The sequence below is a fragment of the Oncorhynchus masou genome, unplaced genomic scaffold, assembly GCF_036934945.1.
Source record: "Oncorhynchus masou masou isolate Uvic2021 unplaced genomic scaffold, UVic_Omas_1.1 unplaced_scaffold_696, whole genome shotgun sequence".
Classification (NCBI taxonomy): Eukaryota; Metazoa; Chordata; class Actinopteri; order Salmoniformes; family Salmonidae; genus Oncorhynchus; species Oncorhynchus masou.
In genome coordinates, this window is record NW_027013417.1 from 32501 (window position 1) to 59577 (window position 27077).

The window sequence follows — 27077 nt, forward strand, 5'->3', positions numbered from 1 at the left end:
GGTATAATGAGATGATATGGTGATATGATATGGTATGGCGATATGATATGGCGATATGATATGGTGATATGATATGGTATAATGATATGATATGGTGATATGATATGGTATGGCGATATGATATGATATGGCGATATGATATGGTGATATGATATGGCGATATGATATGGTGATATGATATGGTATAGTGATATGATGATATGATATGGCGATATGATATGGTATGGTGATATGATATGGTATAGTGATGTGATATGGTATGGTGATATGATGTGATATGGTATGGTGATATGATATGGTGATATGATATGGTGATATGATATGGTATGGTGATATGATATGGTATGATATGATATGGTGATATGATATGGTATGGTGATATGATATGGTATGGTGATATGATATGGTGATATGATATGGTGTGGTGATATGATATGGTGTGGTGATATATGGTGATATGATATGATATGGTGATATGATATGGTATGATGATATGATATGATATGATGATATGATATAATATGGTGTGATGATATGATATGGTATGATGATATGATATGGTGTGATATGATATGTTATGGGGATATGATATGGTGATATGATATGGTGATATGATATGATATGGTGATATGATATGAAATACCGTATGTTAATACTTGCTGTCTTGTATCAGAAAAAGCTTCCACTAACCATCCTGGCACAATGTATGGTAGAAGGAGCTGCTGTGTTGGGGGACGACTCTCTACTAGGGTGAGTCCCTGTATACGCACTCACTCACTCACTCACTCACTCACTCACTCACTCACTCACTCACTCACTCACTCACTCACTCACTCACTCACTCACTCACTCACTCACTCACTCACTCACTCACTCACTCACTCACTCACACACCTTTTTAATGTTGATTCTGCCATAATTCCACTCTGTCCTCTTTGACCTTGTTCTCTATCTGATGCATTCTGATTAGCTGAAGCCGGGTCCGAGCTGATGTGATTGGCTATGGCTGCGTCCTATCTGACGTTGTGATTGCTTGTGGCCGGGTCCTAGCTGATGTTGTGATTGACTGGGACCTACCTGACATTGTGATTGGCTGTGGCAGGGACCCATCTGATGTTTTGATTGGCTCTGTTCCCCTGACAGGAAGATGCTGAACCTGTGTGGGGAGACAGAGGAGAAGCTGGCCCAGGAACTGATTCAGTTTGAGTTCCAGATAGAGAAAGATGTGGTGGAGCCTCTCTATGAGCTGGCTGAGGTGAGTCATACTGTCTCTATGATGAGGTGAGTCATATTGTCTCTGATGAATTGAGTCATACTGTCCCTATGATGAGGTGAGTCCTACTGTCCCTATGATGAGGTGAGTCCTACTGGCTCTATGGTGAGGTGAGTCCTACTGGCTCTATGATGAGGTGAGTCCTACTGTCACTATGATGATGTGAGTCCTATTGTCACTATGATGATGTGAGTCATACTGTCTTTATGATGAGGTGAGTCCTACTGTGACTATGATGAGGTGAGACCTACTTTCACTATGATGAGGTGAGTCCTACTGTCTTTATGATGAGGTGAGTCCTACTGTCTTTATGATGAGGTGAGTCCTACTGTCTCTATGATGAGGTGAGTCCTACTGTCCCTATGGTGAGGTGAGTCCTACTGTCTCTATGATGAGGTGAGTCCTACTGTCACTATGATGAGGTGAGTCCTACTGTCTCTATGATGAGGTGAGTCCTACTGTCTCTATGATGAGGTGAGTCCTACTGTCTCTATGATGAGGTGAGTCCTACTGTCACTATGATGAGGTGAGTCCTACTGTCACTATGATGAGGTGAGTCCTACTGGCTCTATGATGAGGTGAGTCATACTGTCTCTAGGATGAGGTGAGTCCTACTGTCACTATGATGAGGTGAGTCCTACTGTCACTATGATGAGGTGAGTCCTACTGGCTCTATGATGAGGTGAGTCCTACTGGCTCTATGATGAGGTGAGTCCTACTGTCCCTATGATGAGGTGAGTCCGACTGTCTCTATGATGAGGTGAGTCCTACTGTCACTATGATGAGGTGAGTCATAATGTCTCTATGATGAGGTGAGTCCTACTGTCTCTATGATGAGGTGAGTCCTACTGTCTCTATGATGAGGTGAGTCCTACTGTCACTATGATGAGGTGAGTCCTACTGTCACTATGATGACGTGAGTCCTACTGTCCCTATGATGAGGTGAGCCATACTGTCTCTATGATGAGGTGAGTCCTACTGTCTCTATGCTGAGGTGAGTCCTACTGTCCCTATGATGAGGTGAGCCATACTGTCACTATGATGAGGTGAGTCCTACTGGCTCTATGATGAGGTGAGTCCTACTGTCTCTATGCTGAGGTGAGTCCTACTGTCTCTATGATGAGGTGAGTCCTACTGTCACTATGATGAGGTGAGTCCTACTGTCTCTATGAAGAGGTGAGTCCTACTGTTCCTATGATGAGGTGAGTCCTACTGGCTCTATGATGAGGTGAGTCCTACTGTCTCTATGAAGAGGTGAGTCCTACTGTCACTATGATGATGTGAGTCCTACTGTCTCTATGATGAGGTGAGTCCTACTGGCTCTATGATGAGGTGAGTCCTACAGTCCCGAGCCATACATTATTTGAAGTTATAATTGTTATAATTGTCTGTCCAGCGGCTGCCCACAACATTCACCATTACTATCTCTGACTGAACATGATTGTTAAGACACAATGTCAGCATGTTCATTATTGTCTATTAACTTCAGGATGGTGGAATATTCCTCCCCAATGTCCACTCCCAGATAACTAGTAGATAACTGAATATAGTGGAGATACATGATAGAGGAGGGTTGATGTGTTCCCTGTCTCTTCCCAGGTGGACATTCCCAACATCCAGAAACAGAGGAAACATTTAGCCAAGCTGGTCCTGGACATGGACTCTGCTCGCACACGGTGAGGGATGGACTGTTAACATACAGGCTGGGACCTGATGCCCTCTTCACTGGTCTTCACCTCTTAAAGACATGCTCACGTTTAGAATAATGCTTAGACCAGCATGTTCCTTCCCTCAGTGTCTGTGTGTCTCAAGTCGCGCCCTAATCCCTATATAGTGTGCACTACTGGTTCAGAAGTAGTGCACTATATAGCGTGGAATAGGATGCCTTTTGGGATGCTGTCTCCTAAACTCTTCTTCTGTCTCCTCCTTAACCTGTAGGTTTCACCAGTCGTCCAAGTCCTCCAGTCACCCTAGCAACCTGCAGGCGGGCGGGGCCAAGGGGGAGGCCCTCAGAGAGGAGATGGAAGAGGCAGCCAATAGGATGGAGATCTGCAGGGTGAGTCACAGGGTTCTAGAGGTTCAGGCTCCTCCTCCTTCACCAACTGTAAACCCCTCCCACACACCATGAAACTACATTAACCACTACAAGGTTACATACTGTATTAACCACTACAAGGTTACAGACTGTATTAAGGTTACAGACTGTATTAACCACTACAAGGTTACAGACTGTATTAACCACTACAAGGTTACAGACTGTATTAAGGTTACAGACTGTATTAACCACTACAAGGTTACAGGCTGTATTAACCACTACAATGTTACAGACTGTATTAACCACTACAAGGTTACAGGCTGTATTAACCACTACAAGGTTACAGACTGTATTAAGGTTACATACTGTATTAACCACTACAAGGTTAGAGACTGTATTAAGGTTACAGGCTGTATTAACCACTACAAGGTTAGAGACTGTATTAAGGTTACAGGCTGTATTAACCACTACAAGGTTACAGACTGTATTAACCACTACAAGGTTACATACTGTATTAACCACTACAAGGTTACAGACTGTATTAAGGTTACATACTGTATTAACCACTACAAGGTTACATACTGTATTAACCACTACAAGGTTACATACTGTATTAACCACTACAAGGTTACAGGCTGTATTAACCACTACAAGGTTACATACTGTATTAACCACTACAAGGTTACATACTGTATTAACCACTACAAGGTTACAGACTGTATTAAGGTTACATACTGTATTAACCACTACAAGGTTACATACTGTATTAACCACTACAAGGTTACATACTGTATTAACCACTACAAGGTTACAGGCTGTATTAACCACTACAAGGTTACATACTGTATTAACCACTACAAGGTTCCAGGCTGTATTAAGGTTACATACTGTATTAACCACTACAAGGTTACATACTGTATTAACCACTACAAGGTTACATACTGTATTAACCACTACAAGGTTACAGGCTGTATTAACCACTACAAGGTTACATACTGTATTAACCACTACAAGGTTACATACTGTATTAACCACTACAAGGTTCCAGGCTGTATTAAGGTTACATACTGTATTAACCACTACAAGGTTACATACTGTATTAACCACTACAAGGTTACAGGCTGTATTAAGGTTACATACTGTATTAACCACTACAAGGTTACAGACTGTATTAACCACTACAATGTTACAGACTGTATTAAGGTTACAGACTGTATTAACCACTACAAGGTTACATACTGTATTAACCACTACAAGGTTACAGGCTGTATTAACCACTACAAGGTTACAGACTGTATTAACCACTACAAGGTTACAGGCTGTATTAAGGTTACAGGCTGTATTAAGGTTACAAACTGTATTAAGGTTACAGACTGTATTAACCACTACAAGGTTACAGACTGTATTAAGGTTACAGGCTGTATTAACCACTACAAGGTTACAGGCTGTATTAAGGTTACAGACTGTATTAACCACTACAAGGTTACAGACTGTATTAAGGTTACAGACTGTATTAACCACTACAAGGTTACAGACTGTATTAACCACTACAATGTTACAGACTGTATTAACCACTACAAGGTTACAGACTGTATTAAGGTTACAGACTGTATTAACCACTACAAGGTTACAGACTGTATTAACCACTACAAGGTTACAGACTGTATTAACCACTACAAGGTTACAGACTGTATTAACCACTACAAGGTTACAGGCTGTATTAACCACTACAAGGTTACAGACTGTATTAAGGTTACAGACTGTATTAACCACTACAAGGTTACAGACTGTATTAACCACTACAAGGTTACAGACTGTATTAACCACTACAAGGTTCCAGGCTGTATTAAGGTTACAGGCTGTATTAACCACTACAATGTTACAGACTGTATTAAGGTTACAGACTGTATTAACCACTACAAGGTTACAGACTGTATTAACCACTACAAGGTTACAGACTGTATTAACGTTACAGGCTGTATTAAGGTTACAGACTGTATTAACCACTACAAGGTTACAGACTGTATTAACCACTACAAGGTTACAGACTGTATTAAGGTTACAGACTGTATTAACCACTACAAGGTTACAGACTGTATTAACCACTACAAGGTTACAGACTGTATTAACCACTACAATGTTACAGACTGTATTAACCACTACAAGGTTACAGGCTGTATTAAGGTTACAGACTGTATTACGGTTACAGACTGTATTAACCACTACAAGGTTACATACTGTATTAACCACTACAATGTTACAGACTGTATTAAGGTTACAGACTGTATTAAGGTTACAGACTGTATTAACCACTACAAGGTTACAGACTGTATTAACCACTACAAGGTTACAGACTGTATTAAGGTTACAGACTGTATTACGGTTACAGGCTGTATTAACCACTACAAGGTTACAGACTGTATTAACCACTACAATGTTACAGACTGTATTAACCACTACAAGGTTACAGGCTGTATTAAGGTTACAGGCTGTATTAACCACTACAAGGTTACAGACTGTATTAACCACTACAAGGTTACAGACTGTATTAACCACTACAAGGTTACAGGCTGTATTAAGGTTACAGGCTGTATTAAGGTTACAGGCTGTATTAAGGTTACAGACTGTATTAACCACTACAAGGTTACAGACTGTATTAAGGTTACAGACTGTATTACGGTTACAGACTGTATTAACCACTACAAGGTTACAGGCTGTATTAAGGTTACAGACTGTATTAACCACTACAAGGTTACAGGCTGTATTAAGGTTACATACTGTATTAACCACTACAATGTTACAGACTGTATTAAGGTTACAGACTGTATTACGGTTACAGACTGTATTAACCACTACAAGGTTACAGACTGTATTAAGGTTACAGACTGTATTAACCACTACAAGGTTACAGACTGTATTAACCACTACAATGTTACAGACTGTATTAACCACTACAAGGTTACAGACTGTATTAAGGTTACAGACTGTATTAACCACTACAAGGTTACAGACTGTATTAACCACTACAAGGTTACAGACTGTATTAACCACTACAAGGTTACAGACTGTATTAACCACTACAAGGTTACAGGCTGTATTAACCACTACAAGGTTACAGACTGTATTAAGGTTACAGACTGTATTAACCACTACAAGGTTACAGACTGTATTAACCACTACAAGGTTACAGACTGTATTAACCACTACAAGGTTACAGGCTGTATTAAGGTTACAGGCTGTATTAACCACTACAATGTTACAGACTGTATTAAGGTTACAGACTGTATTAACCACTACAAGGTTACAGACTGTATTAACCACTACAAGGTTACAGACTGTATTAAGGTTACAGGCTGTATTAAGGTTACAGACTGTATTAACCACTACAAGGTTACAGACTGTATTAACCACTACAAGGTTACAGACTGTATTAAGGTTACAGACTGTATTAACCACACAAGGTTACAGACTGTATTAACCACTACAAGGTTACAGACTGTATTAACCACTACAATGTTACAGACTGTATTAACCACTACAAGGTTACAGGCTGTATTAAGGTTACAGACTGTATTACGGTTACAGACTGTATTAACCACTACAAGGTTACATACTGTATTAACCACTACAATGTTACAGACTGTATTAAGGTTACAGACTGTATTAAGGTTACAGACTGTATTAACCACTACAAGGTTACAGACTGTATTAACCACTACAAGGTTACAGACTGTATTAAGGTTACAGACTGTATTACGGTTACAGGCTGTATTAACCACTACAAGGTTACAGACTGTATTAACCACTACAATGTTACAGACTGTATTAACCACTACAAGGTTACAGGCTGTATTAAGGTTACAGGCTGTATTAACCACTACAAGGTTACAGACTGTATTAACCACTACAAGGTTACAGACTGTATTAACCACTACAAGGTTACAGGCTGTATTAAGGTTACAGGCTGTATTAAGGTTACAGGCTGTATTAAGGTTACAGACTGTATTAACCACTACAAGGTTACAGACTGTATTAAGGTTACAGACTGTATTACGGTTACAGACTGTATTAACCACTACAAGGTTACAGGCTGTATTAACCACTACAAGGTTACAGGCTGTATTAAGGTTACATACTGTATTAACCACTACAAGGTTACATACTGTATTAACCACTACAAGGTTACAGGCTTTATTAACCACTACAAGGTTACAGGCTGTATTAACCACTACAAGGTTACAGACTGTATTAAGGTTACAGACTGTATTAACCACTACAAGGTTACAGGCTGTATTAACCACTACAAGGTTACAGACTGTATTAACCACTACAAGGTTACAGACTGTATTAACCACTACAAGGTTACAGGCTGTATTAACCACTACAAGGTTACAGACTGTATTAACCACTACAAGGTTACAGACTGTATTAACCACTACAAGGTTACAGGCTGTATTAAGGTTACAGGCTGTATTAACCACTACAAGGTTACATACTGTATTAACCACTACAAGGTTACAGACTGTATTAACCACTACAAGGTTACAGACTGTATTACGGTTACAGACTGTATTAACCACTACAAGGTTACAGACTGTATTAAGGTTACAGGCTGTATTAACCACTACAAGGTTACAGACTGTATTAACCACTACAAGGTTACAGACTGTATTAAGGTTACAGACTGTATTAAGGTTACAGACTGTATTAACCACTACAAGGTTACAGACTGTATTAACCACTACAATGTTGCAGACTGTATTAACCACTACAAGGTTACAGGCTGTATTAACCACTACAATGTTACAGACTGTATTAACCACTACAAGGTTACAGACTGTATTAAGGTTACAGACTGTATTAACCACTACAAGGTTACAGACTGTATTAACCACTACAATGTTGCAGACTGTATTAACCACTACAAGGTTACAGGCTGTATTAACCACTACAATGTTACAGACTTTATTAAGGTTAAAGGCTGTATTAAGGTTTCAGCCATCAATAAGGTTAAAGGTCATTTCTTATTCTCTCTTCCAGGATCAACTATCAGCTGATATGTATAATTTTGTGGCCAAAGAAATAGACTATGCAAACTACTTCCAGACGGTTAGTACCTTTTCTGTATCATCGCATTTGTCCTTCAGATGACATTGACTCCCTTTACAGTCATATTGCTGAGCGACTGTTTACACCTCACCTTTTTACCCCTCTGTCCTTCTGTGTCTCTCTGTCCTTCTGTTTCCCTCTGTCCTTCTGTCACCCTCTGTCCTTCTGTGTCCCTCTGTCCTTCTGTCACCCTCTGTCCCTCTGTCACCCTCTGTCCCTCTGTGTCCCTCTGTCCTTCTGTCACCCTCTGTCCCTCTGTGTCCCTCTGTCCTTCTGTCACCCTCTGTCCCTCTGTGTCCCTCTGTCCTTCTGTCACCCTCTGTCCTTCTGTGTCTCTCTGTCCTTCTGTCACCCTCTGTCCTTCTGTGTCTCTCTGTCCTTCTGTCACCCTCTGTGTCTCTCTGTCCCTCTGTTTCTCTCTGTCCTTCTGTCACCCTCTGTCCTTCTGTGTCTCTCTGTCCTTCTGTCACCCTCTGTCCTTCTGTGTCTCTCTGTCTCCCTCTCTTTCCTTAAGTGTCTCGCTGTCCCCCTCTCTGTCCCTGTGTCTCTGTCCCTCTCTCTGTCCTTCTGTGTCTCTCTGTCCCCCTCTCTGTCCCTGTGTCTCTGTCCCCCTCTCTGTTCCTGTGTCTCTGTCCATGTGTCTCTGTCCCCCTCTCTGTCCCTGTGTCTCTGTCCCCCTCTCCTTCCCTGTGTCTCTGTCCCCCTCTCCTTCCCTGTGTCTCTGTCCCCCTCTCCTTCCCTGTGTCTCTGTCCCCCTCTCTGTCTCTGTCCCTGTCTCTGTCCCCCTCTCCTTCCCTGTGTCTCTGTCTCCCTCTCTGTCCCCCTCTCTGTCCCTGTGTCTCTGTCCCTGTGTCTCTGCCCCTCTCTCTGTCCCTGTGTTTCTGTCCCCCTCTCCTTCCCTGTGTCTCTGTCCCCCTCTCCTTCCCTGTGTCTCTGTCCCCCTCTCCTTCCCTGTGTCTCTGTCCCCCTCTCTGTCTCTGTCCCTGTCTCTGTCCCCCTCTCCTTCCCTGTGTTTCTGTCCCCCTCTCTGTCCCTGTGTCTCTGTCCCCCTCTCTGTCCATGTGTCTCTGTGTGTCTCCCTGTAGCTCATAGAGATCCAGGCAGAATATCACAGGAAGTCTCTAGAGATCCTCCAGAGTGTCCTGCCCACCATTAAGGCTCACCAGGGTGAGTAATGTGTGTGTGTGTGTGTGTGTGTGTGTGTGTGTGTGTGTGTGTGTGTGTGTGTGTGTGTGTGTGTGTGTGTGTGTGTGTGTGTGTGTGTGTGTGTGTGTGTGTGTGTGTGTGTGAGAGAGAGAGAGAGCCCGTCCATGCCTGCACATGTACACATGCCTGTCTGCTCCTCGTGTGTCTAACTGTTGTATAATGTGTTGTCCTGCCACAGAGGCGTGGGTGGAGAAGCCCTCGTATGGCAAGGCCCTGGAGGAACACCTGACCATCAGCAGCAGAGAGATCGCCTTCCCCATCGAGGCTTGTGTCACGATGCTGCTGGAGTGTGGCATGCAGGAGGAGGTATAGGAAAAGATGAAGCCTGCTTTACAATAAGTTTCCCAGACCCAGATGAAGCCTACCCTAACAATAAGTTTCCCAGACCCAGATGAAGCCTACTTAACAATAAGTTTCCCAGACCCAGATGAAGCCGACTTAACAATACGTTTCCCAGACCCAGATGAAGCCTACCCTAAAAATATGTTTCCCAGACCCAGATGAAGCCTACTTAACAATAAGTTTCCCAGACCCAGATGAAGCCTACTTAACAATAAGTTTCCCAGACCCAGATGAAGCCTACCCTAACAATAAGTTTCCCAGACCCAGATGAAGCCTACTTAACAATAAGTTTCCCAGACCCAGATGAAGTCTACTTAACAATAAGTTTCCCAGACCCAGATGAAGCCTACTTAACAATAAGTTTCCCAGACCCAGATGAAGCCTACTTAACAATAAGTTTCCCAGACCCAGATGAAGCCTACTTAACAATACGTTTCCCAGACCCAGATGAAGCCTACTTAACAATAAGTTTCCCAGACCCAGATGAAGCCTACTTAACAATAAGTTTCCCAGACCCAGATGAAGCCTAATTAACACTACTAAGTTTCCCAGACCCAGATGAAGCCTACTTAACAATAAGTTTCCCAGACCCAGATGAAGCCTACTTAACACTAAGTTTCCCAGACCCAGATGAAGCCTACTTAACAATAAGTTTCCCAGACCCAGATGAAGCCTACTTAACACTACTAAGTTTCCCAGACCCAGATGAAGCCTAATTAACACTACTAAGTTTCCCAGACCCAGATGAAGCCTACTTAACAATAAGTTTCCCAGACCCAGATGAAGCCTACTTAACAATAAGTTTCCCAGACCCAGATGAAGCCTACTTAACAATAAGTTTCCCAGACCCAGATGAACCTAAACACTAAGTTTCCCAGACCCAGATGAAGTCTACTTAACAATAAGTTTCCCAGACCCAGGTGAAGCCTACATAACAATAAGTTTCCCAGACCCAGATGAAGCCTACTTAACAATAAGTTTCCCAGACCCAGATGAAGCCTACTTAACAATAAGTTTCCCAGACCCAGATGAACCTAAACACTAAGTTTCCCAGACCCAGATGAAGTCTACTTAACAATAAGTTTCCCAGACCCAGATGAAGCCTACATAACAATAAGTTTCCCAGACCCAGATGAAGCCTACTTAACACTAAGTTTCCCAGACCCAGATGAAGCCTACTTAACAATACGTTTCCCAGACCCAGATGAAGCCTACTTAACAATAAGTTTCCCAGACCCAGATGAAGCCTACTTAACAATAAGTTTCCCAGACCCAGATGAAGCCTACCCTAACAATAAGTTTCCCAGACCCAGATGAAGCCTACTTAACAATAAGTTTCCCAGACCCAGATGAAGTCTACTTAACAATAAGTTTCCCAGACCCAGATGAAGCCTACTTAACAATAAGTTTCCCAGACCCAGATGAAGCCTACTTAACAATAAGTTTCCCAGACCCAGATGAAGCCTACTTAACAATAAGTTTCCCAGACCCAGATGAAGCCTACTTAGCAATACGTTTCCCAGACCCAGATAGCACACCTCTTCACCCTGGGCCTTGGTGGGACGTAGCACACCTCTTCACCCTGGGCCTTGGTGGGACGTAGCACACCTCTTCACCCCTGGCCTGGGCCTTGGTGGGACGTAGCACACCTCTCACCCCTGGCCTGGGCCTTGGTGGGACGTAGCACACCTCTTCACCCTGGGCCTTGGTGGGACGTAACACACTTCTTCACCCCTGGCCTGGGCCTTGGTGGGACATAAGTTTGATGTATGTCCAATTTGTAAGTCGCTCTGGATAAGAGCGTCTGCCAAATGACTTAAATGTAAATGTAAATGAAGCCTACTTAACAATAAGTTTCCCAGATCCAGATGAAGCCTACTTAACAATAAGTTTCCCAGACCCAGATGAAGCCTAATTAACACTACTAAGTTTCCCAGACCCAGATGAAGCCTACTTAACAATAAGTTTCCCAGACCCAGATGAAGCCTAATTAACACTACTAAGTTTCCCAGACCCAGATGAAGCCTACTTAACAATAAGTTTCCCAGACCCAGATGAAGCCTACTTAACAATAAGTTTCCCAGACCCAGATGAAGCCTACTTAACAATAAGTTTCCCAGACCCAGATGAACCTAAACACTAAGTTTCCCAGACCCAGATGAAGTCTACTTAACAATAAGTTTCCCAGACCCAGATGAAGCCTACCCTAACAATAAGTTTCCCAGACCCAGATGAAGCCTACTTAACAATAAGTTTCCCAGACCCAGATGAAGTCTACTTAACAATAAGTTTCCCAGACCCAGATGAAGCCTACTTAACAATAAGTTTCCCAGACCCAGATGAAGCCTACTTAACAATAAGTTTCCCAGACCCAGATGAAGCCTACTTAACAATAAGTTTCCCAGACCCAGATGAAGCCTACTTAGCAATACGTTTCCCAGACCCAGATGAAGCCTACTTAACAATAAGTTTCCCAGACCCAGATGAAGCCTACTTAACAATAAGTTTCCCAGACCCAGATGAAGCCTAATTAACACTACTAAGTTTCCCAGACCCAGATGAAGCCTACTTAACAATAAGTTTCCCAGACCCAGATGAAGCCTAATTAACACTACTAAGTTTCCCAGACCCAGATGAAGCCTACTTAACAATAAGTTTCCCAGACCCAGATGAAGCCTACTTAACACTAAGTTTCCCAGACCCAGATGAAGCCTACTTAACAATAAGTTTCCCAGACCCAGATGAACCTAAACACTAAGTTTCCCAGACCCAGATGAAGTCTACTTAACAATAAGTTTCCCAGACCCAGATGAAGCCTACATAACAATAAGTTTCCCAGACCCAGATGAAGCCTACTTAACACTAAGTTTCCCAGACCCAGATGAAGCCTACTTAACAATACGTTTCCCAGACCCAGATGAAGCCTACTTAACAATAAGTTTCCCAGACCCAGATGAAGCCTACTTAGCAATAAGTTTCCCAGACCCAGATGAAGCCTACTTAGCAATAAGTTTCCCAGACCCAGATGAAGCCTACTTAACAATAAGTTTCCCAGACCCAGATGAAGCCTACTTAACAATAAGTTTCCCAGACCCAGATGAAGCCTAATTAACACTACTAAGTTTCCCAGACCCAGATGAAGCCTACTTAACAATAGGTTTCCCAGACCCAGATGAAGCCTACTTAACAATAAGTTTCCCAGACCCAGATGAAGCCTACTTAACACTACTAAGTTTCCCAGACCCAGATGAAGCCTACTTAACAATACGTTTCCCAGACCCAGATGAAGCCTACTTAACAATAAGTTTCCCAGACCCAGATGAAGCCTACTTAACACTAAGTTTCCCAGACCCAGATGAAGCCTACTTAACAATAAGTTTCCCAGACCCAGATGAAGCCTACTTAACAATAAGTTTCCCAGACCCAGATGAAGCCTACTTAACACTACTAAGTTTCCCAGACCCAGATGAAGCCTACTTAACAATACGTTTCCCAGACCCAGATGAAGCCTACTTAACAATAAGTTTCCCAGACCCAGATGAAGCCTACTTAACAATAAGTTTCCCAGACCCAGATGAAGCCTACTTAACAATAAGTTTCCCAGACCCAGATGAAGCCTACTTAACAATAAGTTTCCCAGACCCAGATGAAGCCTACTTAACAATAAGTTTCCCAGACCCAGATGAAGCCTAATTAACAATAAGTTTCCCAGACCCAGATGAAGCCTAATTAACACTACTAAACATTCTGATTACAGAGTAGCGTTAATATAGGATTTAGCCATTAGAGAGTGTTTATTGTAGACAAAGTTACAGTATGTACTGTCTTCTTGACTCCCTGTGTGTGTCGGGTCTGTTCAGAGTGACTCCCTGTCTTCCTGACTCCCTGTCTTCCTGACTCCCTGACTCCCTGACTCCCTGTCTCCCTGACTCCCTGACTCCCTGTCTCCCTGACTCCCTGTCTCCCTGACTCCCTGACTCCCTGTGTGTGTAGGGTCTGTTCAGAGTGACTCCCTGACTCCCTGTCTCCCTGACTCCCTGACTCCCTGTCTCCCTGTCTCCCTGACTCCCTGTGTGTGTAGGGTCTGTTCAGAGTGACTCCCTGTCTTCTTGACTCCCTGACTCCCTGACTCCCTGTGTGTGTAGGGTCTGTTCAGAGTGACTCCCTGACTCCCTGACTCCCTGTGTGTGTAGGGTCTGTTCAGAGTGACTCCCTGACTCCCTGACTCCCTGACTCCCTGACTCCCTGTGTGTGTAGGGTCTGTTCAGAGTGACTCCCTGACTCCCTGACTCCCTGTGTGAGTAGGGTCTGTTCAGAGTGACTCCCTGACTCCCTGTCTTCCTGACTCCCTGTCTCCTTGACTCCCTGTGTGTGTAGGGTCTGTTCAGAGTGACTCCCTGACTCCCTGACTCCCTGTGTGTGTAGGGTCTGTTCAGAGTGACTCCCTGTCTTCTTGACTCCCTGTGTGTGTAGGGTCTGTTCAGAGTGACTCCCTGACTCCCTGTCTTCCTGTGTGTGTAGGGTCTGTTCAGAGTGACTCCCTGACTCCCTGTCTCCCTGACTCCCTGTGTGTGTAGGGTCTGTTCAGAGTGACTCCCTGACTCCCTGTCTTCCTGTGTGTGTAGGGTCTGTTCAGAGTGACTCCCTGACTCCCTGTCTCCCTGACTCCCTGTGTGTGTAGGGTCTGTTCAGAGTGACTCCCTGTCTTCCTGACTCCCTGTCTTCCTGACTCCCTGTCTCCCTGACTCCCTGTGTGTGTAGGGTCTGTTCAGAGTGACTCCCTGACTCCCTGACTCCCTGTGTGTGTAGGGTCTGTTCAGAGTGACTCCCTGACTCCCTGTGTGTGTAGGGTCTGTTCAGAGTGACTCCCTGACTCCCTGTCTCCCTGACTCCCTGTCTCCCTGACTCCCTGTGTGTGTAGGGTCTGTTCAGAGTGACTCCCTGTCTCCCTGACTCCCTGTGTGTGTGGGGTCTGTTCAGAGTGACTCCCTGTCTTCCTGACTCCCTGTCTTCCTGACTCCCTGTCTCCCTGACTCCCTGTCTCCCTGACTCCCTGTGTGTGTAGGGTCTGTTCAGAGTGACTCCCTGACTCCCTGACTCCCTGTGTGTGTAGGGTCTGTTCAGAGTGACTCCCTGACTCCCTGTCTTCCTGACTCCCTGTCTCCCTGACTCCCTGTCTCCCTGACTCCCTGTCTTCCTGACTCCCTGTCTCCCTGACTCCCTGTCTCCCTGACTCCCTGTCTTCCTGACTCCCTGTCTCCCTGACTCCCTGTCTTCCGGACTCCCTGTCTCCCTGACTCCCTGTGTGTGTGGGGTCTGTTCAGAGTGACTCCCTGACTCCCTGACTCCCTGTCTCCCTGACTCCCTGTCTTCCGGACTCCCTGTCTCCCTGACTCCCTGTGTGTGTAGGGTCTGTTCAGAGTGACTCCCTGACTCCCTGTCTTCCTGACTCCCTGTCTCCCTGACTCCCTGTCTCCCTGACTCCCTGTCTTCCTGACTCCCTGTCTCCCTGACTCCCTGTCTCCCTGACTCCCTGTCTTCCTGACTCCCTGTCTCCCTGACTCCCTGTCTTCCGGACTCCCTGTCTCCCTGACTCCCTGTGTGTGTGGGGTCTGTTCAGAGTGACTCCCTGTCTTCCTGACTCCCTGTCTCCCTGACTCCCTGTCTTCCTGACTCCCTGACTCCCTGACTCCCTGTGTGTGTGGGGTCTGTTCAGAGTGACTCCCTGTCTTCCGGACTCCCTGACTCCCTGACTCCCTGTGTGTGTGGGGTCTGTTCAGAGTGACTCCCTGTCTCCCTGACTCCCTGTGTGTGTGGGGTCTGTTCAGAGTGACTCCCTGTCTCCCTGACTCCCTGTGTGTGTAGGGTCTGTTCAGAGTGACTCCCTGACTCCCTGACTCCCTGTGTGTGTAGGGTCTGTTCAGAGTGACTCCCTGACTCCCTGTGTGTGTAGGGTCTGTTCAGAGTGACTCCCTGTCTTCCTGACTCCCTGTCTCCCTGACTCCCTGTCTCCCTGACTCCCTGTGTGTGTAGGGTCTGTTCAGAGTGACTCCCTGTCTCCCTGACTCCCTGTGTGTGTGGGGTCTGTTCAGAGTGACTCCCTGTCTTCCTGACTCCCTGTCTTCCTGACTCCCTGTCTCCCTGACTCCCTGTCTCCCTGACTCCCTGTGTGTGTAGGGTCTGTTCAGAGTGACTCCCTGACTCCCTGACTCCCTGTGTGTGTAGGGTCTGTTCAGAGTGACTCCCTGACTCCCTGTCTTCCTGACTCCCTGTCTCCCTGACTCCCTGTCTCCCTGACTCCCTGTCTTCCTGACTCCCTGTCTCCCTGACTCCCTGTCTCCCTGACTCCCTGTCTTCCTGACTCCCTGTCTCCCTGACTCCCTGTCTTCCGGACTCCCTGTCTCCCTGACTCCCTGTGTGTGTGGGGTCTGTTCAGAGTGACTCCCTGACTCCCTGACTCCCTGTCTCCCTGACTCCCTGTCTTCCGGACTCCCTGTCTCCCTGACTCCCTGAGTGTGTAGGGTCTGTTCAGAGTGACTCCCTGACTCCCTGTCTTCCTGACTCCCTGTCTCCCTGACTCCCTGTCTCCCTGACTCCCTGTCTTCCTGACTCCCTGTCTCCCTGACTCCCTGTCTCCCTGACTCCCTGTCTTCCTGACTCCCTGTCTCCCTGACTCCCTGTCTTCCGGACTCCCTGTCTCCCTGACTCCCTGTGTGTGTGGGGTCTGTTCAGAGTGACTCCCTGTCTTCCTGACTCCCTGTCTCCCTGACTCCCTGTCTTCCTGACTCCCTGACTCCCTGACTCCCTGTGTGTGTGGGGTCTGTTCAGAGTGACTCCCTGTCTTCCGGACTCCCTGACTCCCTGACTCCCTGTGTGTGTGGGGTCTGTTCAGAGTGACTCCCTGTCTCCCTGACTCCCTGTGTGTGTGGGGTCTGTTCAGAGTGACTCCCTGTCTCCCTGACTCCCTGTGTGTGTAGGGTCTGTTCAGAGTGACTCCCTGTCTCCCTGACTCCCTGTGTGTGTGGGGTCTGTTCAGAGTGACTCCCTGTCTCCCTGACTCCCTGTCTCCCTGACTCCCTGTCTTCCTGACTCCCTGTCTTCCTGACTCCCTGTGTGTGTAGGGTCTGTTCAGAGTGACTCCCTGACTCCCTGTCTCCCTGACTCCCTGTCTTCCGGACTCCCTGTCTTCCTGACTCCCTGTCTCCCTGACTCCCTGTCTCCCTGACTCCCTGTCTCCCTGACTCCCTGTGTGTGTAGGGTCTGTTCAGAGTGACTCCCTGACTCCCTGTCTCCCTGACTCCCTGTGTGTGTAGGGTCTGTTCAGAGTGACTCCCTGACTCCCTGTCTCCCTGACTCCCTGTCTTCCGGACTCCCTGTCTTCCTGACTCCCTGTCTCCCTGACTCCCTGTCTCCCTGACTCCCTGTCTCCCTGACTCCCTGTGTGTGTAGGGTCTGTTCAGAGTGACTCCCTGTCTCCCTGACTCCCTGTCTCCCTGACTCCCTGTGTGTGTAGGGTCTGTTCAGAGTGACTCCCTGTCTCCCTGACTCCCTGTCTCCCTGACTCCCTGTGTGTGTAGGGTCTGTTCAGAGTGACTCCCTGTCTTCCTGTCTCCCTGACTCCCTGTCTTCCTGACTCCCTGACTCCCTGACTCCCTGTCTTCCTGACTCCCTGACTCCCTGTCTTCCTGACTCCCTGACTCCCTGTCTCCCTGTGTGTGTAGGGTCTGTTCAGAGTGACTCCCTGACTCCCTGTGTGTGTAGGGTCTGTTCAGAGTGACTCCCTGACTCCCTGTGTGTGTAGGGTCTGTTCAGAGTGACTCCCTGACTCCCTGTGTGTGTAGGGTCTGTTCAGAGTGACTCCCTGACTCCCTGTGTGTGTAGGGTCTGTTCAGAGTGACTCCCTGTCTCCCTGACTCCCTGTGTGTGTAGGGTCTGTTCAGAGTGACTCCCTGACTCCCTGACTCCCTGTCTCCCTGACTCCCTGTGTGTGTAGGGTCTGTTCAGAGTGACTCCCTGTCTCCCTGACTCCCTGTGTGTGTAGGGTCTGTTCAGAGTGACTCCCTGTCTTCCTGACTCCCTGTCTTCCTGACTCCCTGTCTCCCTGACTCCCTGTCTCCCTGACTCCCTGACTCCCTGTCTCCCTGACTCCCTGTGTGTGTAGGGTCTGTTCAGAGTGACTCCCTGTCTCCCTGACTCCCTGTGTGTGTAGGGTCTGTTCAGAGTGACTCCCTGTCTCCCTGACTCCCTGTCTCCCTGACTCCCTGTGTGTGTAGGGTCTGTTCAGAGTGACTCCCTGTCTCCCTGACTCCCTGTCTTCCTGACTCCCTGTCTCCCTGACTCCCTGTGTGTGTAGGGTCTGTTCAGAGTGACTCCCTGTCTCCCTGACTCCCTGTCTCCCTGACTCCCTGTCTTCCTGACTCCCTGTCTCCCTGACTCCCTGTGTGTGTGGGGTCTGTTCAGAGTGACTCCCTGTCTCCCTGACTCCCTGTCTTCCTGACTCCCTGTCTCCCTGACTCCCTGTGTGTGTGGGGTCTGTTCAGAGTGACTCCCTGTCTCCCTGACTCCCTGTGTGTGTAGGGTCTGTTCAGAGTGACTCCCTGTCTCCCTGACTCCCTGTGTGTGTAGGGTCTGTTCAGAGTGACTCCCTGACTCCCTGTGTGTGTAGGGTCTGTTCAGAGTGACTCCCTGTCTCCCTGACTCCTTGTGTGTGTAGGGTCTGTTCAGAGTGACTCCCTGACTCCCTGTGTGTGTAGGGTCTGTTCAGAGTGACTCCCTGTCTCCCTGACTCCCTGTGTGTGTAGGGTCTGTTCAGAGTGACTCCCTGTCTCCCTGACTCCCTGACTCCCTGTCTCCCTGACTCCCTGACTCCCTGTGTGTGTAGGGTCTGTTCAGAGTGACTCCCTGACTCCCTGTGTGTGTAGGGTCTGTTCAGAGTGACTCCCTGTCTCCCTGACTCCCTGTGTGTGTAGGGTCTGTTCAGAGTGACTCCCTGTCTTCTTGACTCCCTGTGTGTGTAGGGTCTGTTCAGAGTTGCTCCGTCGGCCTCCAAGCTGAAGAAGCTGAAGGCCTCCCTGGACTGTGGGGTTATGGACGTACAGGAGTATTCAGCTGACCCCCACGCCATCGCAGGTTACCTTACACACCCACACACACACACACACACACACACACACAGACACACACACACACAGACACACACACAGACACACACACACCCACACACACAGACACACCCACCCACACACACACCCACACACACAGACACACCCACCCACACACACACACCCACACACACAGACACACCCACCCACCCACACACACACCCACACACACAGACACACCCACCCCACACACACGCAGACACACACACATACACCCACACACACAGACACACCCACCCACACATACACCCACACACAGACACACCCACCCACACACACACCCACACACACAGACACACCCACCCACACACACACCCACACACACAGACACACCCACCCACACACACACACACACACACACCCACCCACACATACAGACACACCCACCCACACATACACCCACATATTCAGACACACCCACACATACAGACACACCCACCCACACACACACCCACACACACAGACACACCCACCCACACATACAGACACACCCACCCACACATACAGACACACCCACCCACACATACAGACACACCCACCCACACACCCACACACACCCACACACAGTATATGAAAACATTTAAATACACTCCCATGCATAGTATTTGAAATAAGTATTTAAAAATACCCTCAATGTTATGAACTTGAGTGAAGACCCAAAAGCGGTTTTAACAGAAAACAGAGTTCTTTAATGAAAAAACAGGAATGGCATAAATCCTCTTCCAACGTTGTCAGCGGAACAAAAAGGACGTTAGTATAGTGCAGGTGGCACCTGCCAGGCAGACTCCGACAGGACAGGACAAGGTGGAAGCAAACGAGACGACAGCTTGCTTCTGGCATCAAAAAACACAAACAAGAATCAGACACTGAAAGTAGCAGGAACAGAGAGAGAAATAGAGACCTAATCAGAGGGGAAGAGAGAACAGGTGGGGAAGAGTGAAAGAGCTAGTTAGGGCAGATGTAGAACAGCTGAGGAATGAGAGACAGAGAAGGTAACCTAAAAAGACCAGCAGAGAGAGAGAATGAAGAGAAAGGACAGGAACAGACATAACAAGACATGACACTCAAATATAATTTGATAGACTATTTCGTTTTTACAAATAACCATTAAAATACTCAAAATTCAAAAAAGTATTTTAAAAACTACAGTGTACAGATAAATAAATGCATCATGTAAAGTGTTGGTCCCATGTTTCATGAGCTGAAATAAAGATCCCAGAAATGTAAAAGATCGCACAAAAAATGTATTTTTCTCAAATTTGTTTACATCGCTGTTAGTGAACATTTCTCCTTTGCCAAGATAATCCATCCACCTGACAGGTGTGGCATATCAAGAAGCTGATTAAACATCATGGTCATTACACAGGTGCACCTTGTGCTGGGAACAATGAAAGGCCACTCTAAAATGTGCAGTTTTGTGACACAACACAATCCCACAGATGTCTCAAATTTCGAGTGAGTGTGCAATTGGCATGCTGACTGCAGGAATGTCCACCAGAGAATTGAATGTTAGTTTCTCTATCATAAGCCGCTCTCCAATAGCGTTTTAGAGAATTTGGAAATATGTCCAACCGGCTTCACAACCGCAGACCATTTGTACGCCGTTGTGTGGGCGAGCAGTTTGCTGATGTCAACGTTGTGAACAGAGGTCCCCATGGTGGCGGTGGGGTTATGGTATGGGCAGACATTAGCTACGGACAACGAACACAATTGCATTGTACCCATAGCAATTTGAATGTACAGGGATACCGGGGCAAGATCTTGAGGCCCATTGTCTTGCCATTCATCCAACCACCATCCCCTCATGTTTCAGCATGATAATGCACAGGCCCATGTTGCAAGGATCTGTAGACCATTCTGAAAAGGTCCTAGTTCTTCCATGGCCTGAGTACTCACCAGACATGTCACCCACTGAGCATGTTGGTGATGCTCTACGACAGCGCGTTCCAGTTCCCGCCAATATCCAGCAACTTTGCACAGCCACTGAAGAGAAGTGGGACAATATTCCACGGGCCACAACCAACAGCCTGATCAACTCTATGTGAAGGTGTGTCGCGCTGCATGAGGCAAATGGTCCCACCAGATACTGGTTTTCTGATCCACTCCCCCAATTTTTTTTTTAACGGTATCTGTGACCAACAGATGCATATGTGTATTCCCAGTCATGTGACATCCATAGATTAGGGCCTCATTAATTTATTTAAATTGACCGATTTCCTCATATTAACTGTAACTCAGTAAAATCTTTGAAATGATTGCAGGTTACGTTTATATTTTTGTTCAGTATAGATACTTAAATACACAGGTATTTGAACCCAGGTCTGACACGCACACGCACACACCATAGCAGATTAATTCACACCCCTGCACGCCTCTTACCTCTCTCTCTCTCTGGCTCAGGCTCTGGTCTCCATAACAACGATACTTTAGCTAGCTCCATTGTCTATATATAACCATTAGATATGACTCAGCTTTCAGGAGATTCAAGCCTCCAGACATACATACATCAATGTTCAGGTCAACACAATCAAGGCTTCTTGTGTTTGTGGAAGACTGTTGTCTTTCACACCTTGTTGCCTATTTCCTTGTTGCCTATTTCCTGCGTCTTAACTTCCAACGGCGGCTGAAGAAATTTGGCGTGTCTCCCCGGGTCCTCTCTACTACTGCTGCACCGTGGAGAGTGTTCTGACCGGCTGCTACTACTGCTGCACCGTGGAGAGTGTTCTGACCGGCTGCTACTACTGCTGCACCGTGGAGAGTGTTCTGACCGGCTGCTCCTACTGCTGCACCGTGGAGAGTGTTCTGACCGGCTGCTACTACTGCTGCACCGTGGAGAGTGTTCTGACCGGCTGCTACTACTGCTGCACCGTGGAGAGTGTTCTGACCGGCTGCTACTACTGCTGCATCGTGGAGAGTGTTCTGACCGGCTGCTACTACTGCTGCACCGTGGAGAGTGTTCTGACCGGCTGCTACTACTGCTGCACCGTGGAGAGTGTTCTGACCGGCTGCTACTACTGCTGCACCGTGGAGAGTGTTCTGACCGGCTGCTACTACTGCTGCATCGTGGAGAGTGTTCTGACCGGCTGCTACTACTGCTGCACCGTGGAGAGTGTTCTGACCGGCTGCTACTACTGCTGCACCGTGGAGAGTGTTCTGACCTGCTACTACTGCTGCACCGTGGAGAGTGTTCTGACCTGCTACTACTGCTGCACCGTGGAGAGTGTTCTGTCCGGCTGCTACTACTGCTGCACCGTGGAGAGTGTTCTGTCCGGCTGCTACTACTGCTGCACCGTGGAGAGTGTTCTGACAGGCTGCTACTACTGCTGCACCGTGGAGAGTGTTCTGACCTGCTACTACTGCTGCACCGTGGAGAGTTGTCTGACAGGCTGCTACTACTGCTGCACCGTGGAGAGTGTTCTGACCTGCTCCTACTGCTGCACCGTGGAGAGTGTTCTGACCTGCTACTACTGCTGCACCGTGGAGAGTGTTCTGACCGGCTGCTACTACTGCTGCACCGTGGAGAGTGTTCTGACCTGCTCCTACTGCTGCACCGTGGAGAGTGTTCTGACCGGCTGCTCCTACTGCTGCACCGTGGAGAGTGTTCTGACCGGCTGCTACTACTGCTGCACCGTGGAGAGTGTTCTGACCTGCTACTACTGCTGCACCGTGGAGAGTGTTCTGACCGGCTGCTACTACTGCTGCACCGTGGAGAGTGTTCTGACCGGCTGCTACTACTGCTACACCATGGAGAGTGTTCTGACCGGCTGCTACTACTGCTGCACCGTGGAGAGTGTTCTGACAGGCTGCTACTACTGCTGCACCGTGGAGAGTGTTCTGACCTGCTACTACTGCTGCACCGTGGAGAGTGTTCTGACCTGCTACTACTGCTGCACCGTGGAGAGTGTTCTGACCTGCTACTACTGCTGCACCGTGGAGAGTGTTCTGACCTGCTACTACTGCTGCACCGTGGAGAGTGTTCTGACGAGCTGCTACTACTGCTGCACCGTGGAGAGTGTTCTGACCGGCTGCTACTACTGCTGCACCGTGGAGAGTGTTCTGACCGGCTGCTACTACTGCTGCACCGTGGAGAGTGTTCTGACCGGCTGCTACTACTGCTGCACCGTGGAGAGTGTTCTGACCGGCTGCTACTACTGCTGCACCGTGGAGAGTGTTCTGACCTGCTCCTACTGCTGCACCGTGGAGAGTGTTCTGACCGGCTGCTCCTACTGCTGCACCGTGGAGAGTGTTCTGACCGGCTGCTACTACTGCTGCACCGTGGAGAGTGTTCTGACCTGCTACTACTGCTGCACCGTGGAGAGTGTTCTGACCGGCTGCTACTACTGCTGCACCGTGGAGAGTGTTCTGACCGGCTGCTACTACTGCTGCACCGTGGAGAGTGTTCTGACCGGCTGCTACTACTGCTGCACCGTGGAGAGTGTTCTGACAGGCTGCTACTACTGCTGCACCGTGGAGAGTGTTCTGACCTGCTACTACTGCTGCACCGTGGAGAGTGTTCTGACCTGCTACTACTGCTGCACCGTGGAGAGTGTTCTGACCTGCTACTACTGCTGCACCGTGGAGAGTGTTCTGACCTGCTACTACTGCTGCACCGTGGAGAGTGTTCTGACCTGCTACTACTGCTGCACCGTGGAGAGTGTTCTGACCTGCTGCTCCTACTGCTGCACCGTGGAGAGTGTTCTGACCTGCTACTGCTGCTGCACCGTGGAGAGTGTTCTGACCGGCTGCTACTACTGCTGCACCGTGGAGAGTGTTCTGACAGGCTGCTACTACTGCTGCACCGTGGAGAGTGTTCTGACCGGCTGCTACTACTGCTGCACCGTGGAGAGTGTTCTGACAGGCTGCTACTACTGCTGCATCGTGGAGAGTGTTCTGACAGGCTGCTACTACTGCTGCACCGTGGAGAGTGTTCTGACCTGCTGCTACTACTGCTGCACCGTGGAGAGTGTTCTGACCGGCTGCTACTACTGCTGCACCGTGGAGAGTGTTCTGACCTGCTACTACTGCTGCACCGTGGAGAGTGTTCTGACAGGCTGCTACTACTGCTGCACCGTGGAGAGTGTTCTGACCTGCTACTACTGCTGCACCGTGGAGAGTGTTCTGACCTGCTACTACTGCTACACCGTGGAGAGTGTTCTGACCGGCTGCTACTACTGCTGCACCGTGGAGAGTGTTCTGACCGGCTGCTACTACTGCTGCATCGTGGAGAGTGTTCTGACCGGCTGCTACTACTGCTGCACCGTGGAGAGTGTTCTGACCTGCTACTACTGCTGCACCGTGGAGAGTGTTCTGACAGGCTGCTCCTACTGCTGCACCGTGGAGAGTGTTCTGACCTGCTACTACTGCTGCACCGTGGAGAGTGTTCTGACCTGCTCCTACTGCTGCACCGTGGAGAGTGTTCTGACCGGCTGCTACTACTGCTGCACCGTGGAGAGTGTTCTGACCGGCTGCTACTACTGCTGCACCGTGGAGAGTGTTCTGACCGGCTGCTACTACTGCTGCACCGTGGAGAGTGTTCTGACCGGCTGCTACTACTGCTGCACCGTGGAGAGTGTTCTGACCGGCTGCTACTACTGCTGCACCGTGGAGAGTGTTCTGACCTGCTCCTACTGCTGCACCGTGGAGAGTGTTCTGACCGGCTGCTCCTACTGCTGCACCGTGGAGAGTGTTCTGACCGGCTGCTACTACTGCTGCACCGTGGAGAGTGTTCTGACCTGCTACTACTGCTGCACCGTGGAGAGTGTTCTGACCGGCTGCTACTACTGCTGCACCGTGGAGAGTGTTCTGACCGGCTGCTACTACTGCTGCACCGTGGAGAGTGTTCTGACCGGCTGCTACTACTGCTGCACCGTGGAGAGTGTTCTGACAGGCTGCTACTACTGCTGCACCGTGGAGAGTGTTCTGACCTGCTACTACTGCTGCACCGTGGAGAGTGTTCTGACCTGCTACTACTGCTGCACCGTGGAGAGTGTTCTGACCTGCTACTACTGCTGCACCGTGGAGAGTGTTCTGACCTGCTACTACTGCTGCACCGTGGAGAGTGTTCTGACCTGCTACTACTGCTGCACCGTGGAGAGTGTTCTGACCTGCTGCTCCTACTGCTGCACCGTGGAGAGTGTTCTGACCTGCTACTGCTGCTGCACCGTGGAGAGTGTTCTGACCGGCTGCTACTACTGCTGCACCGTGGAGAGTGTTCTGACAGGCTGCTACTACTGCTGCACCGTGGAGAGTGTTCTGACCGGCTGCTACTACTGCTGCACCGTGGAGAGTGTTCTGACAGGCTGCTACTACTGCTGCATCGTGGAGAGTGTTCTGACAGGCTGCTACTACTGCTGCACCGTGGAGAGTGTTCTGACCTGCTGCTACTACTGCTGCACCGTGGAGAGTGTTCTGACCGGCTGCTACTACTGCTGCACCGTGGAGAGTGTTCTGACCTGCTACTACTGCTGCACCGTGGAGAGTGTTCTGACAGGCTGCTACTACTGCTGCACCGTGGAGAGTGTTCTGACCTGCTACTACTGCTGCACCGTGGAGAGTGTTCTGACCTGCTACTACTGCTACACCGTGGAGAGTGTTCTGACCGGCTGCTACTACTGCTGCACCGTGGAGAGTGTTCTGACCGGCTGCTACTACTGCTGCATCGTGGAGAGTGTTCTGACCGGCTGCTACTACTGCTGCACCGTGGAGAGTGTTCTGACCTGCTACTACTGCTGCACCGTGGAGAGTGTTCTGACAGGCTGCTCCTACTGCTGCACCGTGGAGAGTGTTCTGACCTGCTACTACTGCTGCACCGTGGAGAGTGTTCTGACCTGCTCCTACTGCTGCACCGTGGAGAGTGTTCTGACCTGCTGCTACTACTGCTGCTGCACCGTGGAGAGTGTTCTGACCTGCTACTACTGCTGCACCGTGGAGAGTGTTCTGACAGGCTGCTACTACTGCTGCTGCACCGTGGAGAGTGTTCTGACCGGCTGCTACTACTGCTGCACCGTGGAGAGTGTTCTGACAGGCTGCTACTACTGCTGCACCGTGGAGAGTGTTCTGACCTGCTACTACTGCTGCACCGTGGAGAGTGTTCTGACAGGCTGCTCCTACTGCTGCACCGTGGAGAGTGTTCTGACCGGCTGCTACTACTGCTGCACCGTGGAGAGTGTTCTGACCGGCTGCTACTACTGCTGCACCGGGGAGAGTGTTCTGACCTGCTACTACTGCTGCACCGTGGAGAGTGTTCTGACCTGCTACTACTGCTGCACCGTGGAGAGTGTTCTGACAGGCTGCTACTACTGCTGCACCGTGGAGAGTGTTCTGACCGGCTGCTACTACTGCTGCACCGTGGAGAGTGTTCTGACCGGCTGCTACTACTGCTGCACCGGGAGAGTGTTCTGACCTGCTACTACTGGTGCACCGTGGAGAGTGTTCTGACCTGCTACTACTGCTGCACCGTGGAGAGTGTTCTGACAGGCTGCTACTACTGCTGCACCGTGGAGAGTGTTCTGACCTGCTGCTACTACTGCTGCACCGGGAGAGTGTTCTGACCTGCTACTACTGCTGCACCGTGGAGAGTGTTCTGACCTGCTACTACTGCTGCACCGTGGAGAGTGTTCTGACCTGCTACTACTGCTGCACCGTGGAGAGTGTTCTGACCTGCTACTACTGCTGCACCGTGGAGAGTGTTCTGACCTGCTACTACTGCTGCACCGTGGAGAGTGTTCTGACCGGCTGCTACTACTGCTGCACCGTGGAGAGTGTTCTGACCGGCTGCTACTACTGCTGCACCGTGGAGAGTGTTCTGACCTGCTACTACTGCTGCACCGTGGAGAGTGTTCTGACAGGCTGCTCCTACTGCTGCACCGTGGAGAGTGTTCTGACAGGCTGCTACTACTGCTGCACCGTGGAGAGTGTTCTGACCGGCTGCTACTACTGCTGCACCGTGGAG

At 48.6% G+C, this 27077-nt stretch overlaps 1 pseudogene; it reads left to right on the forward strand.

The window, feature by feature from the left end:
- The window catches only part of LOC135537007 (rho GTPase-activating protein 44-like), a 67192-nt pseudogene that overhangs the window by 1672 nt on the left and 38443 nt on the right, over positions 1-27077 (forward strand).